The 16,795-nt window shown below is 42.7% G+C and overlaps 1 long non-coding RNA gene across 2 annotated transcripts in view; it reads right to left on the reverse strand.

The window, feature by feature from the left end:
* The window catches only part of LOC122463882, a 398,090-nt gene that overhangs the window by 11,206 nt on the left and 370,089 nt on the right, over positions 1 to 16,795 (reverse strand). Inside the window, exon 4 of one of the 2 annotated variants that reach the window (XR_006287590.1) lies at positions 5,824 to 5,988. This is a non-coding gene — a long non-coding RNA (uncharacterized LOC122463882). Of the gene's footprint in view, positions 1 to 5,353; positions 5,989 to 16,795 lie in introns of those variants that run through there. The other variant, XR_006287591.1, reaches the window with a different exon arrangement.

Below are 16,795 nucleotides of genomic sequence, written 5' to 3' on the forward strand. Positions count from 1 at the left end.
GCATGATTTTGATTTTTAAAAAATATAGCCATTTCTTCAAACGTTGCAGAAAAGATGCACATGGGCACCCAACATGAAAACTTCCTCTGAAATATTTTCATACACACTTTGTACTCATATGTCATTCAGACAGGAGCTAGATTTCACCACAAAAGCAGAAATCATTCCAGATAGCCCAAGTTTGAGTCCAAAATTGCGTGCAAGGCTCATGAATCTTTTGACAAACTCAATTCAAGTTTTCAATTTATGGCAGAACGGTTAAGTTTCAGTGTAGTGTCACGTGTGGTTGTGAATACTGCACACAGCTCTAGTTACAATGCCCTAAAAAGTGATTTTTACAACTTTGTAATCAAATCAAATCCTCATCATGTGCACTGTATTTCTCTCTGCTGGTTAGTCCACATAGAGGAAAGGGACCTACGACTGCTACTTGCTGACCGAGTTGCTCTTTTATACACTAAGGCCATGTCTACACTACCCGCTGGATCGGCAGGTAGTGATCGATCCCCGATTGCTCTGCCGTCGACTCCGGAACTCCACCACGGCGAGAGGCGGAAGCGGAGTCGACGGGGGAGTGGCGGCCATCGATCCCGTGCCGCGAGGACGCGAAGTAAGTGATTCTAAGTCGATCTAAGTTACGTCGACTTCAGCTACGCTATTCTCATAGCTGAAGTTGCGTATCTTAGATCGATCCCACCCCCTAGTGTAGACCAGGCCTGAGTAAAGCTTGATGCTGAAGTTTTAGGGTTCAGTCCCCTCTGATGACTCATGCTTATGGGAATTAAAATATCACTGCTAATTATCAAAGGAATCCCGCATTCCTTGCACATAAGATTGAATGGGAAATTTTAATGCCACAAGGAATGGCACCGCTACAGACTAGGGACCGAATGGCTAGGCAGCAGTTCTGCGGAAAAGGACCTAGGGGTGACAGTGGACGAGAAGCTGGATATGAGTCAGCAGTGTGCCCTTGTTGCCAAGAAGGCCAATGACATTTTGGGATGTATAAGTAGGGGCATAGCGAGCAGATCGAGGGACGTGATCGTTCCCCTCTATTCGACACTGGTGAGGCCTCATCTGGAGTACTGTGTCCAGTTTTGGGCCCCACACTACAAGAAGGATGTGGATAAATTGGAGAGAGTCCAGCGAAGGGCAACAAAAATGATTAGGGGTCTAGAGCACATGACTTATGAGGAGAGGCTGAGGGAGCTGGGATTGTTTAGTCTGCAGAAGAGAAGAATGAGGGGGGATTTGATAGCTGCTTTCAACTACCTGAAAGGGGGTTCCAAAGAGGATGGCTCTAGACTGTTCTCAATGGTAGCAGATGACAGAACGAGGAGTAATGGTCTCAAGTTGCAATGGGGGAGGTTTAGATTGGATATTAGGAAAAACTTTTTCACTAAGAGGGTGGTGAAACACTGGAATGCGTTACCTAGGGAGGTGGTAGAATCTCCTTCCTTAGAGGTTTTTAAGGTCAGGCTTGACAAAGCCCTGGCTGGGATGATTTAACTGGGAATTGGTCCTGCTTCGAGCAGGGGGTTGGACTAGATGACCTTCTGGGGTCCCTTCCAACCCTGATATTCTATGATTCTATGAATGCAAGATGGTGCTTATAGTTCCCCAGGTGTGAAACTCCTAGTGGGATTCACAAAAGTATTTAGGTGCCTAACTCCCACTGGCGTTAGGGGCCGACATAACTTTGTGGATTCCACCCTCGATGTTTTGTGTGCTGATTAAAATTGGGGGTGGGTGGGGGGGCGGGGGGGTTGAAAGAACTTTCCAGATGACTTTCAAGAAGATTTAGAGTTGACGTTTTTCAAAGCAGACTTGAAATGAACCCTATATGCAACCAGTTTTGTGGGACTTTCAAAGCTGACGAATCAGTTTAGCCACAGATCTCCCTACATCAGTTTTGAAATCTCCAGCAAAACTGGTTGCAACGGTCTCCAAGAGGCGGAACTCTCCCCATTTGTATGTTGGAGTTCAGCCTGAACAAAGACAGCGGGAGTGTGTCTTAATTCAACAATTATTCAGTTGCCGTGATCTCTCTAGTGCAACAAAGGCCCATTCTGAGTAAACACTGGCTTTCAGGCAAACTATGCCCCCTTGACAATTTTCCTGAAGATGGCCAATCTAGCTTGTCAGTTCCTATTACAATTAAAGGGCCTTGTCTCAGACTCAGCATGCAAATATTATCTAACTTTTATAGATACTGACGGAGTTTGTTTTGATTATACTGCCCGTATGTTCAACTGGATCCTTAAATGGCGATCAACAGCACATTTGGCTGCTGTTTGCGGTGCTGTGATACTAAAGCAGAAGGATCTCGGTTCCTATTCCAAACACTTCCCTTTCTGTCCGCCAGGAACAATGCCACTTGAGATTCCACAGTTTTCTTTTGCATGAGAAGGAATGCAGAATGTGAACCCCAAAAGACATGGCCTGTAGGGTTGAAGCTTCCATCTCATGACAAGTGAAAACTGATTGTTTACAGTCACATACATCGGTATCAGCATTGCCAACCCCTAGCTTTCAAAACCCTTGTGTCAGGCCCCCATCAAAATCACGAGATTTTAAAAATAAAAATGGTAGGTCCTTTTTATTAGTCTTCTGATTGTTGAGCCCTTAGAGGAGGCAGTGTGGCTAAGTGGATGGAGCAGTGGATTAGGACTCAAGAAAACTGCATTCTGTGCCCAGCTCTGTAACCAGCCTGTCGGGTGGCCTGGATCAAATCATTTCGCCTTTCTGTGCCTCAGTTTTCCCATCTGTAAAATGAGGATAATGATACTGCCCTCCTTTATAAATCATCCTGAGATCTTATGATGAACAGTCTTACTTACGAGCTCAGTATTATTGTTTAGAGTTCATTTTTAAGCTTTTCTCCACAACCAACTAAAAACTATTTTTTACGAAAGCTGAGATTTCCACATAATCACATGACTCCAGGAGCTGGGGCTTTGCAAAAATACAAAATATCATGAGACCTGTGGTAAAAACCATGAGATTTGGCAACAACTGGCATATTTGAGACAGGATGACATTTTTCTATTTGCATCTGTGAAAACCACCTTTTCATAGGGAAAACCATGTGAATCGTTCCGCAGAACATGGAAAAGACATTTAAAAATAATGGAAAAACTATTAAAAATCTTAAGGGAAAACATAATGCCAAGGTAACTTGGGACCTCTTAATAACACTTGTTTGCATTTATAAAACCTTTCGTCTGAGGATTGTAAAGCATTCAAAAACACATATATTGATGCCTCAGAACACCCCGTGAGAGGGACAAATGTAATTATGCCTATATTAGATATTCATATTTACATTACAGTTGAGCCTATCGTCTTCACCGAAGCTTGGGGTCCCCTTGTGATAGGCACTGCACCTATGCATGCAAATACTCACCAGCAACGACACACCACACCACAGAAACACTAACCCAGGAACCCACCCCTGCAAGAAACCGCGTTGCCCACTCTGCCACCATATCTACTCTAGCGACATCATCAGAGGACCCAACCACATCAGCCACACCATCAGGGACTCATTCACCTGCACATCTACTGAAGTTATATATGCCATCATGTGCCAGCAATGCCCCTCTGCCATGTACATTGGTCAAACCGGACAGTCTCTATGCAAAAGAATAAATGGACACAAATCGGACATCAGGAACGGTAACAAACAAAAGCCAGTAGGAGAACACTTCAATCTTCCTGGACATTCTGTAACAGATTTAAAAGGAGCCATCCTTAAACAAAAAAACTTCAGAAACAGACTTCAAAGAGAAACTGCTAAACTAAAATTCATTTGCAAATTTACCACCATTAATTTGAGCTTGAATAGGGACTGGGAGTGGCTGGCTCACTACAAAAGCAGCTTGGCCTCTCCTGGAATTGACACCTCCTCAACAATTATTGGGAGTGGACTACATCCACCCTGATCGAATTGGCCCTGTCAACAATGGTTCTCCACTTGTGAAGTAACTCCCTTCTCTTCATGTGTCAGTACAATAACGCCAGCATCTGTAATTTTCACTCCATGCATCTGAAGAAGTGGGTTTTTTACCCTCGAAAGCTTATGCCCAAATAAATCTGTTAGTCTTTAAGGTGCCACCGGCCTCCTTGTTGTTTTCACACAGTGAGACAATTCCCATCCCCAAAGAGCTTACAATCCAAATAGACAAGACAAAGAATGGGAGAACTGAAATATTATCCTCATTATACAGGTACGCCACTGAGACACAGTCATGCATGCTTTGTCCCCCAGTTGGAACAGAGGGAAGAGTGGGCAGAGCTGGAAGTGTCTCCGCCCAAACGTGGCAGCCTGAAACCACTTCCACACAGTCATCTGGGAAGGACAGACCAGTTCTCTGTCAAGACACCACAAACCAATTCCTGGAGCAGCTTCGGGAGGCAAGGTGCTAAAGACCCTCAGATATGCACCCAGAAATCCAAAGTTAAGAACTTATGTAGCTGCAGTGCTGGGTTTGGCCAGGACGTGGGCACACACCCAGTGTAGATGTATCTTCAGTGACTCACCCATGGTTGCACAGGGAGGTTGTGGCAAAGCTGAAAATTGAACCCAGCTCTCCTGATTCCCAGTCCTGTGCTTTCCCGCAATATGTTTCTTCCTCTCTAGATCACTCGTCTTTCTTTGGCATGATGTAAGCACTTATTGAACCCACAGTACTAGCCAAGGAAAAGGAAACCCATACTCTTCTATTCTATCAGCAACTCTGCCTTGCAAACAATAAAACTGAGCGGAAATTTTTATATGTGTAGGATATTACATATAATAACTAGTAACCCGAGAATACATATAACAATCCAATTGCACTGTCTGGAGTTCTGCACTCAGCAACAGTTGAGTAAAGCAGATGTAAGAAAATAAATTGGTCTTTTCTTATCTCTTTCTGAAGTTTCTTTTAGCAAACAGATTGTAAAAGAATCAATAGTTCTCTCTTTTTTTTGTTCAGAAAAAATATCTTTCAGAAGTTGAGAAGCACAATGTACTAAAGAGCTTTAGCCTCTCCAAGATGTAATAACAAGAGACCTTCAAGTTGTGGAAATGAGAGAGACGGCAAAAAAGGTGAACCTGTATCTGAACAGTAATGCCCCAAATTAAGTGTGTGTCTCCCTTATTCCACTGTGCATTCAATTTGCATCACCATTTTTTGTTTTTTTACGAGTTCAGGGTGACTGCAGGTTGCCCCTATACCGGGTTTGTGGCAACTCCCTGTTCTTTCCAAAGTGTGGTGCGGGAGCTTGATGTTCCAGCCATTCACATCACAACATTTTAAGAAGGTGGGGTACATAAACCAAGAAATGTGGGAGCTGCTACTCTACCCCTTCATCGCTGTACAACTTGGTTCCCCACCTGTAAAATGGGGATAACAGCACATTCTTTTTCCTGCCTTTCATTTGCCTTGTCTGTTCAGACTGTGAGCTCTTTGGGGCAGCGACTGTCTCACCGCATGATGTACAGCATTTAGCACAACAGGCCCCCTCCTCTCCAACGGGGTCACTCGGTGCTGGAGTAATACAAATAATAAATGCTTCCACTTGTCTCCGTGGCCGTAGACAAGTGCTTACGGGGGCTTTAGCCGATTCAAAATTTCGGAACTGCATTAATAAATAATGGGAACACTGAGTTTAGAACAGATGCTTCTTTCTCCCACTGTATTAAAAACAGACAAATTTAACTGTGGTATAAAACTACTCATTAATGTGGTATTCAACTACTATTGTATTTTTTTTTTTTTTTTTTTTTTTTTTTTTACACTCAAACCCCACCAAATAAAAATAAAAAAATGTCTGTACCTCTGATAGCTCTGTGCTGTCTTGTCACTCTCAGGCGTAGACCTCTGTCTAAAGGGCTAGTCTTCAGAAATCAAAGGTTCAATCCTACCAACGCTTCTTATTCTTTGGATGATGGGTTATAGATTTTTGTCTCTGATCTCCCATTGCTGGTTTCTTGATTTGCATCTGAAAATAAAAAGCTTTCCATTAACAACAATAATAAAAATGAAGAGGGATATAAATCTCAATTCACTGTTTACCATCAGGACAAAAATTGTAAGCCCATGCCTGGTGTATTGAGTTAATGGACGGCAGGTTTATAGGAAGGGGAAAATATTGCCAGAAATATTCCTGAGTTTGTTCCACCTCTAAAAGCATTGATTTAATTAATTTCTCTTCATCATCAGCAGAAAGCATGGATCTAATTGCAAGCTCAGAAACATCAGTTGTCCAAGTGATTGGATAGTCGTTAGAAATGAAGGGGAGAAAACAAGGCATTGATGAATGTGGGTTTATTAGGAGCTCTGCCTCATTGTTTCATCTTGTGAAGCTGTTGGAAATTGGCTACAAAGTAATAAAAGAAAATTAAAACACATAAAACTCTGTAAAAGTAACATGGAAGGGCCTGCGTTAAACACACATAAGCAAGAAGATAGCGAGAAGAAGAATACATCATAAAGATTTAGGGTCAAATCCAAAGCCCATTGAAATCAATGGGATAGTGATATGCTTAGTGAGCTGTAGCTCACGAAAGCTTATGCTCAAATAAATTGGTTAGTCTCTAAGGTGCCACAAGTACTCCTTTTCTTTTTGCGAATACAGACTAACACGGCTACTACTCTGAAACCTAGAGGTCGCGATATAACATATAGTGCTCCAGGTAAACAAATGGGCCAAAGCTGGAACTCGAGCTGTGTGGAAACCTCTCTGATTGTGGTTCTTGCACCTGGAGGCTCCATCCGGGATCAGGGTTCATTTTTGTTATCTGCTGTGTACACACGTCGTAAGAGAGAGTCCCTGGCCAATAAACAACACACTACTGACAGCCGGCATGGTCCAGTGGATTTTGCACTGATCTAGAACTTGGGAGATCTGGGTTCTGTGCCAGGCTCTGCCCCTGACTTGCTGTGAGATCTTGGGAAAGTCACACCATCTCTGTAGGCCTGTTTCCCCTTTCATCATTTGGCCTGTCTATTTAGACAGTATAGTGCCTTTGGGGCAGGGACTGTCTGGCACTTTTTAGTCAGCGCCGAGCACAACAGCGTCTTGGCTGGGGCCTCTAGGTGCTACTCAGGTAACGATCTAGGATACAGTCCAGTAGATAAGGACACAAACAGGCGGTGGGAGAGAAGACAAAGTAACGGGAGGCAGGTGTGCGTGCATAAGTTTTTAGTCACAGTGGTGTCAGGCACAGGTGGCCAGTCATCCTAACTTCTAAATTTAATAGATTAGACGGAAAATAATGCCTGCACCAAATACTTCCCCTTAGGGGACTGGTATCTCTTATTACTATTCCCCAGTAATTAGCACCTATGCCTTGTAAAAATCAGAGCTTGGCATACTTTCTAAAACAGGGATGCAGGAAGTTCTGGTCACTTCCATTTTTCTCAGTGTCAAAACGTCACCGCTTCTGCAGTCAGCAAACAGCTCAGGAGCAGCGTCTCCCATTGTGGGTTGCTGCAGCAATGCCAAGCTCAGGCTTCAAACTAGGAGGTGGCAAATGTTGAAACAGGAGCGGATCCCAGACAAGTGGCAACATCTGCCTCTTAATGATGTAGCGGCGTCCGCAGCCATGGCATTGGTCCCCTTCCCAGAAAACCCATCCACACTGTGCAAAGTGTGGTGCATGCCAAACTAGTTCTCAGCTCCCAAGCATAAACATGTTACTGCTTAGAGGAAGTGGAGGGACAACGACGAATGTTTTTCAATGAAGCTAAGGCATGCAGATAACCTACTTCATGGCACTTTCATAGATTAATAGATTCTAAGGCCAGAAGGGAATGTTGTGATTATCTAGTCTAATCTCCCACAAAATACAAAATAGAGAACTCCCCCCAAATAATTCCTAGAGCAGATCTTTTAGAAATACATTCAATCTTGATTTAAAACTTGTCAGTGATGAAGAAGCCACCACAACCCTTGGTAAATTGTTCCAATGATTAATTATGCATGCCGTCAAAAAATTATGCCTTATTTCCAGTCTGAATTTGTCTAGTTTCGACTTCCAGACATTGGATTGTCTCTGCTAGACTGAAGAGTCCATTATTAAATATTTGTTCCTCACATAGGTACTTATAGACTGTAGTTAAGTCACCCCTTAACCTTCTCTTTGTTAACCTAAATAGATTGAGCTCCTTGGGTCTATCACTGTAAGGCAGGTTTTCTAATCCTTTAATCATTTTCATGGCTCTTCTCTGAACCCTCTTCAATTTATCAACTTCCTTCTTGAATTGTGGGCACCAGAACTGGATAAAATATTCCAGTGCTGAATACAGTATCTGAGCTCATGCTCAGCTGATTATCCTTGACAACCCCCAAATCTTTTTTTAGAATCACTGTTTTCCAGGACGGAGGCCCCCATCCTGCAAGTATGGTCGACATTCTTTGTTCTTAGATGTGTTTATTTACATTTGGTTATATTAAAATACATATTGTTTGCACTCAGTTTACCAAGTGACCTGTCCTCTGTTATTTACCACTCCCCCATGTGATGCTAGCAGACCAGGTGCCAGCTCATGCCAAGGCCCCTAGGCCACAATTGAACACTGACAAACACGTAGTTGGAAACCTATCTGGCTCATCTGTGTGTTAGTATTGTTAAAATAGTTCTTAAGTTTTTACAATTGTGTTTAGTCTTTATGAATTGCTTGTAGGATGCCACATGTATTAATCTCACTTATACATATCTGTGCACCATATTGTCGGGTGATATTAAGTGTTGGCACTGTCATTCTCTGTAACTGTGTAACTCACCAAAGAGGAAAGAAGCCTCACTTAATGTAAAGGCAGGCTTCCTACAGAAGGTTTTAGGTCCAGCACACAAAGCGGCCCATTGAAACCAAATGAGCCATTGTGAAACGTCAAACGATAAAGACTTTGCTGAGTGGTCACCCCACACCTATGAAGAGGAGATATACAGGTGGACTTGTCCCATCAGCTTGAACTCTAGGAGAAGGGAATAAAATTCCCAGACAAGAAGGAACTCTATCTATCTTGAACATCACATAGTTCAAAGTACGTTTAGCGCCAGTGTTGCAAGTCCATCTCTACCTAAGACATGTAGTGTGTTGACATGAACGCCTTATGCTTCCTTAAAAACTAATTATTTAATGAGACACCAAAGTACGGTACAGATGAAAAAAAAAAAATCTACACTATATACTATAGTATCTTTTTGTTATATTTTAAAAGTTGCGAAATAACTCAAAAACATTGTGCAGTGCAGAGATTATTGTTTATGTCACACTGCCCTCCACTGGACAGAATAAGAGCTAATCAAGTGTGGGTCACAAACCCTATATTGCCAGCAGTTAGCAGAGACTCACCTTTCGGTGTGTGGTAGGGGTGATCCGAGTTCTATCCCGGTAAAGTGGCCTTGGTGTGCAGCATAGGAACAATTTTGAAGCCCTCGGTACCCACGGATTTGTTACAAGCGTCAGATTTACAATGTTGTTTAGGCATCTAAAAATACACAGAGGTGCCTAGCGGATTTTACAAAAACACCTCAGTGGATTAGGTGCCTAAACACCTGTGTCATTCTGGCCCAATATGGTTTTTCCTCCCAAACGAACAGAATCAAGATGGATCTGACAAACTATTTTACTGGGAACATTATTTGAATATGGAGAACAAAGATTGGTTTCTAATGAGGTACTTAATTTTCTGAAAGAAGCCTGTTTTCCCCCCCCCAGTCACTTTGATTACAACCACTTCTCTGATCCTAACCAGCTCCTGCTTCACAAATTACTTAAAATTATTCTTTGGGTATGTAAAGCAATCGATTTTTTATTTATTTTATTTCGCACAGCCTAATTTTGCTTGCTTGTTGAAAGTGACCCTTTGAAAAAGATCAGACGTTTTGTTCTTGTTGCTTTTTGGTCAGCCAAGCCAAATCTTCTCTTTGGGGGAAAAAAAAAAAGAAGAATGCAATTATTTTGTGCTAATGATCACAACAAAGAAGAATCCCTTTGTAATGGGGAGGTGAGCCACTGATCCCTCGAGACTGCAGTGTCTCCAGATATTACTACTGGAGCTCTGAATTGATTTCCAGGATTGTATCAGTGTAAAAATGATAAAGACTGGGGTAATTTCTTGACTAACAACAACATTCACTGGTCTGCATACCATCTGTCTGTGGTTATATAGCATCTATCACTGTGTTATCTAAGAGGTTCTTAGTGCTAAGAAAAGGGAATTAAATTTCATGCTTCAGGGCCTGGGAAGATTGTGGCAGGGGTCAGGAAGCCGCCTCTCCATATTTCAGCAACAGAACAACTGCAATGATGGTACAGAAAGCTAGCATACGCAGACCCAGGGCAGTAGTTTGAGACCTGGTGTTAAAACCACCGGAAGCCACCTACACTTGCAGTTCAGCACCAGTTTGGATGCAGTGTTGCTGCTGATTGCTGAAAACAAAGTATTAATGTTTCTAGTTTAGATGCAGCTTGCGTGTATAACTGTATGGCTCAGCTGGGGAGGTGCATTATAGGGGATTTTCACCTCTCTCTGAAACACCAGGGCCTGGTCACCACTGAAGGTGTGACTGACAAATAAATCGATCTCATATGACAGCCTTTAACTCTATAATTAGATACACACACGCCGTGTATCTTCTAATCCCCAGCAGGTGTACACTGGAGTAACTAAACTGAAGTCAATGCTGAGGATCTAGCCCATAATCTATTAATTTTCCAAAGGACAAGGAAAAAAAAACAAAGCAGATATGGACACAAATGTATGGTCCAATACTGCTCCCATTGACTTCAGTTCAAGCAGGATTATATCCAAAATGAAGATTTTTTTAAAGTCAATGTATTTCCTAAAATGAATCAAAAAACCCCAAACACTTCTGTAGAAAATCTGCATTAAAAATACAATCCAGTAGCTCTGTGGCTTTCTGATGCCATGAAGTTGTGGTTGAAAGATGGGGCAGAAAATGTGGACTTTTATCATTTATACCTGGGAAGACTTCAGGAAGCAAAGACTTCCATGTGAATTGTGTAAAAGGATTTTCCCCAAAACTCTGGCGGGGAGGGAGATACCCTCAACTCTCTCTCAACTCAAGAAAGGGCATTATGTTAAACAGACGTACCTTATTGCCTGGCAGGTCTAAATTTTAAGTCTGCAAAACCTCAAGATTGTCTCTTATTTATGTCCAGATATTCCTCCTCTCATCCCTGTTCTTTTAAATTCAATCGCTGTACAAAAATCAGGAGTTATGAAGCTTGCAAAGTCAATGGTTTAAAAAAGCTGAAGCAGCAGGTTTGTGCCCGCATTTGAACATTTAGATCATTCCCCTGAAAGCCAAAAATATGTAGCTATGCTGGGGCATGTGACCAAAAGGACAGCATTTCAAGATTATTTTAAAAAAGTAAAAAGAAAAGGAGGACTTGTGGCACCTTAGAGACTAACCAATTTATTTGAGCATGAGCTTTCGTGAGCTACAGCTCACTTCATCGGATGCATGCTGTGGAAATCGCACAAGACATTTTATACACAGACACCATGAAACAATGCCTCCTCCCACCCCACTCTCCTGCTGGTAATAGCTTATCTAAAGTGATCATCAAGTTGGGCCATTTCCAGCACAAATCCAGGTTTTCTCACCCTCCGCCCTCCCGCAAACAAACTCACTCTCTTGCTGGTAATAGCCCATCCAAAGTGACCACTGTGTCTGTGTATAAAATGTCTTGTGCGATTTCCACAGCATGCATCCGATGAAGTGAGCTGTAGCTCACGAAAGCTCATGCTCAAATAAATTGGTTAGTCTCTAAGGTGCCACAAGTCCTCCTTTTCTTTTTGCGAATACAGACTAACACGGCTGTTACTCTGAAACCTGTCTTTAAAAAAGTAGTTCCCTATCGCTGGAAATGCAAGAGACAAGAGGTCTAATTTATGCCAACAGCAAGTTGCTAATCTCTTCAAGACTACGCCTGTTCCCAGGTCCTATCCGGCACTCATTGCTCACACTGTGTGGCTTTAAAACTTATGTAAACAATAAATGGCCTTAATTTCTCTTTCTTCCTCCTGCTGGGGGAAAAGCAGAAGAGACAACGCCAAATTCTATTTTGGAGTTAGAGACTGTGAGCATCAGCTCCAATTCCCTCCTTTGCAATGGGAGTTGGAGCATGCGTTGCACTTCCTGATTAGTATTATCGCTGATTAGGTTGCAGACAGTCCTCTGATTAAAGTGCTCTTGGCTATTTTGGAGTGACACATAAATATACATGAATGCAGCAGAGAAGAAAAAAGTAAACAGACAACAAAGTAGAATCTAGTAGTTATTGCTCCGAGGTATGACGGGCAGGTTCAAGTCCCAGCCCTGACCCAGACAGATTTTCAGGATGGGACTCTAGAAGAGGCTTGTCTCATTTATAATGGTTAATGATCTGAATGAGTAAGGGTTCAATCCAACTCCTACTGGATTGAGCCCCAAATGGGAGGCGTAGGCCTCTGGCCAGCATCTGGGTTTTCCTGTAGCATAATATGGTCCAGAAATTGGACAGAATGCTGAAGTTCTTATGGCTTGATAGTTTATTAGTGGTATTTGGATCTGAATTTACCCTTAATCTGGATCCATACTCCTGAGTGAGCCCATAAAAGAGGCTAGACTCAGCAGTAAATTTCAGAGATCCACACTCATGTTCAAATATTCCTTAATTCCATGGCAGGCTGCTGGGATTCATGATTCCAGTTTGGTCTTGGGATTTTGAGTCAAAATCACTATTTATTATACCTTTCTCCATGAATTCAGATGGATGCCAATAAAGACAAATGACCACACTTATTTTGCCCTGGGTTTGTATTTCTTAAGCGTGGGGGGTTTAAGACATCTTTAGTGTAGCCTTAAGGATTTTCCTATTTTCCTCCATGTTTCGACTTTCCTCCCATCCCCACCCCACCCTGCTCAACGGGCTAGTTCATATATCATCTTAACTGGTTCACCCCTCCTCACCTAGGGCCGGACACAAAGAAGTCAATGGAAAGACTCCACCGGACTTCAATAAACTTTAGATTATGCCCTAAATAACCATTTTGACATACCGAAAAAGAAATGCTTCCAACCAGACTATTTTGCTTTTCCTTCTTCCCTGATAGCTGGACAGAACTTACTTGCTGGCCAAAGTTAGCAATCAGCAATAAGAACTAGAGATGGTCAGATTTATCCTCACCCATCACTTGCAGGGAAAAGGAGACCTTGCTTTAGGACTCTGAAGGCTGCGCTTGGGCCTTGGGTCACCGTTTAGATCTCTCCACCCAGCTCAATAGGACCTTAAGGGAAGGACATTAAACCTCATGCTTCAGGACCTAAGCAATTCTCTGAACTCAATGGCTAGGATGAGACTTTCCAGGAGATGGTGGGTGGCAGATTGCCCTACATTTGCCGACTGTGGGAGATGCTTGCATTTTCCTCTTAAGCTTCTGTTGCTCGCCACTGTTGGAGACAGATACTGGACTAGATAGGCCACTGACCTGACCCAGTCTGGAAATCATAATGCCTACAAGATATTATTATTATTGTTTGATCAGGACAATGGAAACCAACAGCAAAACCATCCGACTTGCTTGCCAGGGGAAAAAAGGCACCTCCTGAGGCAACGGACAATAAATAAATTGCAGTCAAATGAAATCAATACTATGCACACTCCTATCCTTTTGCAACATCTCTGATTACTTTTCAAGTGGCTTCCGCATGAACAGATGTTTCCAGTGTATTCCTAACCCATGCTGCCGACACACTTTTAGAGAGACAGCAGCTTAATCTCCTGCTGCTGCTGTTCACTTGATGTGAAGAGAGACAGCAAAAAGGTGCCTAACTAGTTTTCTAATGTTTCTTGTAGGCAGCTTATTAATGGAGTATATGGAAAGAACTCTCCCTCTTCCTTCTGACACCAGGAGAGCTATTTCCAGTTGTTTCCTACTGGGGCTTTTTATCCTGAGTCTCTCCTTCTCTCAGTGACCCTTATCCTCAGTGGGTTTTTATTTTGATCTTTGCTTTCCCTCTTCGGCTCTGCTGAAGATGGGTGAATCTGTTCAGCTATAATAGACGAGACCAAACCTTCACCTCCTCTGCCACTGCATGGTTTCATCTGAGACGGGATAGGCCAAAAGAAACCAGTTTTTCCCATGTTCCTGTAACACCTTTGCAAAGCGTGTGCTGAGTCCTGAGAAGATAACAGCTAACTACTGGTTCTCGGAAATGGGGCTTCAGTGGTAGAAGTTTGTGCTTAGGTGCTGAAGACAGCAGGTTCAAACACTGTTAATAACCTCTGCTGGGGGTTCACAATATCTCCAGTAGAGTTGTTCAAAATTTCAAACTGGGACATTTTGAAGTTGTGGGGGGAGGGAATTCGAGAAAACCTTCAAGTACAGTTTTGTGAAATTTGCCCCACTCCAATTTTTCAAAGAACTCCAGAGCTGGTTATTTTTTATTTTCAGAACGCCATCAACAGTTTGCTAATTTTGAATTAGGAAAAAAACAAAACAAAACAAAATCCCCACTAGTTTCCCTTAGCAACTCTAGTTTCCAAACCTAGCTAGGGTTGGAGATATCTGAAAACTCTCAAGGCAGCGGTTTCGTGAAAAGCTCTCTGCTGGAGCTTCCTGAAGAAAACTCCAAAATAAACTCAGTGACAACTCCACAGAAGTGACCAAGGTTTGCCTATTTTGTAATCAAAACCACTGAAGATCATTATGAGGATCTGCCTGTCTAAGGTTTTTGTATGGCTTCCATCACCATCATCTTTAGTGTATTTATTCTCACAGCACCTTTGTGAGGTAGGGCAGTGCTGTTATCCCCATGTTACAGATGGAAACCTCAGGCACAGAGAGATTAAGGGTACATCTACACAGCAAAAACCCCACCCATAGTAGAAAATTGCAGAGCCAGGGTCAACGGAACGGGGCTGGTGGGGTTTGTGCCACAGGGCTAAAAATAGCAGTATAGATGTTCCTGCTCTGTTTCCGAGACCCACCCCCCCTCACTGGGCTTCAGAGCAAAGATGTGAACGCAGCTCTCCCATATCCTATGCTATCGCCCTAACCGCTAGACCATCCTTCCACAATTCCAGCTCACTCTTAACAGCCTGCTGAATCTTTGTCCCGAGTCTGCCACCGGGCTTGCCCGTTGGCATCCATGGTAACAGCCTTGGTTTGTGGTGTGATTACGTGTCCGCTGGCACCGGATTGAGACCAAATCATTTCACATACGTCACTGAACAACTATTAGCTTGTAGTCACTCCTGCCCCGGATTCACTCTGGCCGTCTATAAGCTTTGAGAGTGTAGCCAACAAGCAACAAGAGACAAGTGAGAAATATGAGAAATCAGAGACCAACATTTTGAAACAGGAGTGCCTAAAATTACATCCCTAAATCGATAAGGCAGGCACTAAAATAATGAGAGCAGCTCATTTTGATATAAAATGTGCAGGGTCAGATTAGTCCTCTGGGTAACACCATTAGGACTGTGATGTAGCTGGCATCAGGGAAAACTGTATGTGCCCACATGGTTGGGAGGAGGAGAACCAAAAAGCCAGAAGCCCATTTAATTACAGCTGTTTCTATGTCAAATGCACGGTGTCAGGCTACACATGATTTCCTCTCCCAATACGTGGAGATTAATGAATACCTGGAGCAGTTTCGGGTTCCCACTTGTTGTGCCATATATCATATTGTTTAGCCAGAGACCCTCCCCAGATTCCTGACTGTGCTGAGCTACATATTCATTACCCTTCCTGAAAGCATTTGCATCTTAGGAAACGTATATCCCATCCAGCAGGGGAGAAATCAAGTCTTCTGACAAGATGCTAAGATTCCACTCCATCCATACAAACACGGTGCAGGGAACCCTGTCTAGACATTAGGTCACTTATTGCATCATGTACTGTCTTTGGAGATGCTTCTGGGGAGCTGTCAAGGTTCCTTCCCCACTCTGAACTCTAGGGTACAGATGAGGGGACCTGCATGAAAACCCCCTAAGCTTATTCTTACCAGCGTAGGTTAAAACTTCCCCAAGGTACAAACTATTTTACCTTTTGCCCTTGGACTTTATTGCTGCCACCACCAAGCGTCTAACAGATATATAACAGGGAAAGAGCCCGCTTGGAAACGTCTTTCCCCCCAAAATCCTCCCCAAACCCTACACCCCCTTTCCTGGGAAAGGCTTGATTAAAAATCCTCACCAATTTGTATAGGTGAACACAGACCCAAACCCTTGGATCTTAAGAACAATGAAAAAAACAATCAGGTTCTTAAAAGAAGAATTTTAATTGAAGAAAAAAAGTAAAAGAATCACCTCTGTAAAATCAGGATGGGAAATACCTTACAGGGTAATCAGATTCAAAACATAGAGAATCCCTCTAGGCAAAACCTTAAGTTACAAAAAGACACAAAAACAGGAATATCCATTCCATTCAGCACAGCTATTTTATCAGCCATTTAAACAAAACAGAATCTAACGCATATCTAGCTAGATTACTTACTAAATTCTAATACTCCACTCCTTTTCTGTTCCAGCAAAAGCATCACACATACAGAGAGAGCCTTTGTTTCTCCCCCCTCCAGCTTTGAAAATATCTTATCTCCTCATTGGTCATTTTGGTCAAGTGCCAGCGAGGTTATCCTAGCTTCTTAACCCTTTACAGGTGAAAGGGTTTTTCCTCTGGCCAGGAGGGATTTTAAAGGTGTTTATCCTTCCCTTTATATTTATGACAGGAGCTCTGAGCTTTCCTATCACGAGTAACTGGACAGGTGCACATGTACGTGACTCGTGGG

This window comes from Chelonia mydas, chromosome 26 (genome assembly GCF_015237465.2).
Source record: "Chelonia mydas isolate rCheMyd1 chromosome 26, rCheMyd1.pri.v2, whole genome shotgun sequence".
Lineage (NCBI taxonomy): Eukaryota > Metazoa > Chordata > Testudines > Cheloniidae > Chelonia > Chelonia mydas.